General features: G+C 37.9%; 1 pseudogene; it reads right to left on the bottom strand.

Moving 5' to 3' along the window:
* Positions 1 to 402: 402 nt before the first annotated feature.
* On the bottom strand, positions 403 to 3,830 carry LOC102484427 (protein DEK-like; annotated as a pseudogene).
* Between the last annotated feature and the right edge of the window lie 1,039 nt (positions 3,831 to 4,869).

Genomic DNA, 4,869 nt, shown 5'->3' with positions numbered 1-4,869 from the left:
ATGTTAGGTGATCCATTTGCCTTCTTTCCATCTTCCTCTTATGAGCACTAATTGCTATAAACTTCCTTCTTATAACTGTTTTTGCAGTGTCCCAAAGATTATGGAAGCTCATGTCCTCATTGTCATTGGCTTTCATGAATCTTTTTTTTTTCAGTCTTAATTTCTTTAGTAGTTTTTGAAGTCATTTAAGAGTATGTTATTTAGTTTCCATGTATTCGTGTATTTTTAAATCAACAAACTCAAATGTGTGTAACACTCAAGATAAAAGGATCAGCAATAAGGTCTACCAAAACAATGCTTAACGAGGATTTAGAAAAGAAAATACATTCTCTTTGTTGGTATAATGGTATAAATCAGATCTTCAAATCTATGGGAACAAGTCATCAGTCTCTGTCCTCTATCTCAGGAAATTAGCTCTTTAACAGTTTTTTCTATGGGACCAGCCATTGGTGTAATGGCTATGTCACTGGACTCCCTTGTAGTTGACAGCGGTTCGCATCCCGGACCCGGTATCTTAGACTCCTATTGGGTGCATGTGTGTGCATGCCCAAGATTCCAAGAGGAATATGGAAGAAAAGGGATTGTGGTGTGGCCATCTTCCATGGGGGGTTTATTTCTTGCTTTCTGTCTCTCTGTGTTTCTGATTAGCACACACGCCCTATAGCAAAAACCTCTCCAAAAAAAAAAACAAGTTGAACTTTTTTCTTTCAGTTAAATCATAAGCAGGATAATTTTTATATACCATTTTGCAAGTCTGCTTCATAGTGACTTCCTCTATGTTAGCATCAGCCAATGATTTCTTTATTATTTCCTGTAACTCTTCATCTGTAGGTGGTTTCTTCAACTTTTTAAATTAAAGGCACATCATCTGAACTATCCCCAGATTCATTTTCTTTTTTATAACTGTTTTGACTCGTCTTGGTAGTACTGCTATCAGCTTTCTTAATGTTAGCACTTTTTACGGATTTTTTTACTTTTAGAAGTAGCTTTCTGTTTGGGTTTTTCTCTTTTAGAGTCTGTTTTTGTGGCTCCTTTTTGCTTTCTTTATCTTCATCATCTGAAGAGTATTCCTTGTTTTTCTTTTGGTCTTCATCACTACTAGATTCATCTGACAGAATTTTAGGATATTTGGTTCGCTTTGCCTTCCTTGTCATTCCAGAACTATTCTATTCCTTTTTACTGACTTTGTGAGAGTATTTTTTTAGATTTTGGCAATGGCTTACCAGAAGGCTTTGGATGCATTAAGAAATTCAAGATCCTCTTCACTAGTTCAGTATTTACACATGATCCCTCCAAATCTAAAACCTCACAGACTCACAGATGCTCTTTAACATGGCATTTCTAATTGTTTTCAACATTTCTTCCTTTATTTTTATTTTTATTTATTTATTTATTTATTTTTTTGCTACAGTTTGCGTGCCTGCACCAGAAAGACAGAAAGCGAGAAATCATCCCCCATGGGGGATGGCCACACCACAATTCCTTCTCTTCCATTCTCTCGGGATCTTGGGCATGCACACACATGTGCCCAGCATGAGTTTAAGCCACCAGGTCCAGGACTCCAATCACAGTCGACTATGTGGGAGTCCAGTGACATAGCCATTATGCCAACTGCTGGTCCCCAACATTTCTTCCTTCTTTTGATATTGGATACTTTCTTTTTCAAATGGAAAGCCACTGAACTGCCGCACATTCTTCTTTAATGAGGATACTGTGCCTAGTTTATTGTAAAGCAGTTTGTGTAGATTTATAAGTTCATCTGTTTTCTTCTTACTCAGAAAGAAATTTATCCTTTCAATCTCACAAAGTTTCTGCCCCTTTCCTTGAGCAATTGCAGATGACTCTCTTTGTAAGGAAGAGACTTGCATTGTCAGCCTCTCTACTTTTTTCTTTTCCCTCTTGCCATCCAAAATGAGACTGTTTTCTTTCTCTTCCTCATTCGTTGTTGTCTTCATAGTCGTCCTCCTCCTCCTCTTCCTCCTCACTCTCCTCCTGGGGGCCTGATTTCTCAGGCTTCTTCTGGGACACGGGCTGGGCAGCAGTTACCTCTCCCTTCACCACCAGGACCGAGGAAGACATGCTGCGGGCCCAAATCCTGGCCACGACTGGCCTGGCACAAGAGAGCATGAGGAGTGCTCAGGAGATGTAGGTGGCCGATGCCAAGTGGAGGGCGTGCGGGCCGCGGTTTGGCATGGAACTCTGGTTGCTCGTTCAGCTTCTGAGTGAGCTAAAGTTTACTTTTGAAGAAAGAAAAATATTTTTAATAAATGTAACATAGCCTAAGTGTGCAGTGTTTATAAAGTCTATAGTAATGTACAGAAATGTCCTAGGCCTTTACATGCGTTCACCACTCACTCAGATTCATCCAGAACAACTTCCAGTCCTGCAAGCTCCATTTATGGTAAGTTCTCTATACGTGTATGCCCTTTTTTTTTTTTATCTTTTGTACCATATTTTTCCTGTACTTTATGTTTATATATCTTTAGACATATAAATACTTACCATGGTATTACAACTGTCTGCAGCATTCAGTACAGTAACAGTCTGTATAGTGATGTAGTCTAGGAGCCACAAGCTAGACCATATATCCTAGGGGTGTTCAGGCTGTATATAACATCTTGGTTTGTGTAAGTGTACTCTATGATACTCACACAACAGCAAAACTGCCTAAATAGGCATTTCCTAAAACACATATCCATTGTTTAGCGACACATGACTATGCATATTTTATACTTATTTTTTACATTATATTGGATTTTTTTAAAGAATTATTATTATTTTTTATTTCTTATTATTATCATCATAATCTTCTTTATATTACATTGGGTTACATATAATTTTACAGTGTATTATATTGCTTTTTGAAAAGGGAATGCCATGCATGTCAGTCAATACAGAGACATTAATCTCCCCGCTTCATCATTCACATTATATTGGATATTCAAGAGTTTAAAATATACATTTACAACAAACCTAAGTCTACTTTCAAATAATACTATTCCATTCACAGATAGTGCAGGTACCTTAGAATATTCCCAATTCCCATCTCCCTTCTTTTATTACATTGCTGTCTTGTATTTCACATATCTATAAACTCTCATATGACCATATATTGTTGCTCTTACTATTTTTTTTTTTTTTTACTTTTTTTGAGAGGTTTTGCTATAGGGCCTGCACCAGAAAGACAGAAAGCGAGAAATCATCCCCCATGGGGGATGGCCACACCACAATTCCTTCTCTTCCATTCTCTCGGGATCTTGGGCATGCACACACATGTGCCCAGCATGAGTTTAAGCCACCAGGTCCAGGACTCCAATCACAGTCGACTATGTGGGAGTCCAGTGACATAGCCATTATGCCAACTGCTGGTCCCCAACATTTCTTCCTTCTTTTGATATTGGATACTTTCTTTTTCAAATGGAAAGCCACTGAACTGCCGCACATTCTTCTTTAATGAGGATACTGTGCCTAGTTTATTGTAAAGCAGTTTGTGTAGATTTATAAGTTCATCTGTTTTCTTCTTACTCAGAAAGAAATATATCCTTTCAATCTCACAAAGTTTCTGCCCCTTTCCTTGAGCAATTGCAGATGACTCTCTTTGTAAGGAAGAGACTTGCATTGTCAGCCTCTCTACTTTTTTCTTTTCCCTCTTGCCATCCAAAATGAGACTGTTTTCTTTCTCTTCCTCATTCGTTGTTGTCTTCATAGTCGTCCTCCTCCTCCTCTTCCTCCTCACTCTCCTCCTGGGGGCCTGATTTCTCAGGCTTCTTCTGGGACACGGGCTGGGCAGCAGTTACCTCTCCCTTCACCACCAGGACCGAGGAAGACATGCTGCGGGCCCAAATCCTGGCCACGACTGGCCTGGCACAAGAGAGCATGAGGAGTGCTCAGGAGATGTAGGTGGCCGATGCCAAGTGGAGGGCGTGCGGGCCGCGGTTTGGCATGGAACTCTGGTTGCTCGTTCAGCTTCTGAGTGAGCTAAAGTTTACTTTTGAAGAAAGAAAAATATTTTTAATAAATGTAACATAGCCTAAGTGTGCAGTGTTTATAAAGTCTATAGTAATGTACAGAAATGTCCTAGGCCTTTACATGCGTTCACCACTCACTCAGATTCATCCAGAACAACTCCTTTATGGGAAGTTCTCTATATGAGTGTACCTTTTTTTTTTTTTTATCTTTTGTACCATATTTTTCCTGTACTTTATGTTTATATATCTTTAGACATATAAATACTTACCATGGTATTACAACTGTCTGCAGCATTCAGTACAGTAACAGTCTGTATAGTGATGTAGTCTAGGAGCCACAAGCTAGACCATATATCCTAGGGGTGTTCAGGCTGTATATAACATCTTGGTTTGTGTAAGTGTACTCTATGATACTCACACAACAGCAAAACTGCCTAAATAGGCATTTCCTAAAACACATATCCATTGTTTAGCGACACATGACTATGCATATTTTATACTTATTTTTTACATTATATTGGATTTTTTTAAAGAATTATTATTATTTTTTATTTCTTATTATTATCATCATAATCTTCTTTATATTACATTGGGTTACATATAATTTTACAGTGTATTATATTGCTTTTTGAAAAGGGAATGCCATGCATGTCAGTCAATACAGAGACATTAATCTCCCCGCTTCATCATTCACATTATATTGGATATTCAAGAGTTTAAAATATACATTTACAACAAACCTAAGTCTACTTTCAAATAATACTATTCCATTCACAGATAGTGCAGGTACCTTAGAATATTCCCAATTCCCATCTCCCTTCTTTTATTACATTGCTGTCTTGTATTTCACATATCTATAAACTCTAAAATGACCATATATTGTTGCTCTTACTATTTTTTT

The sequence above is a fragment of the Tupaia chinensis genome, unplaced genomic scaffold (assembly GCF_000334495.1).
Source record: "Tupaia chinensis unplaced genomic scaffold, TupChi_1.0 Scaffold140308_1, whole genome shotgun sequence".
NCBI lineage: Eukaryota > Metazoa > Chordata > Mammalia > Scandentia > Tupaiidae > Tupaia > Tupaia belangeri.
This window is presented reverse-complemented; position numbering and strand designations above follow the sequence as displayed.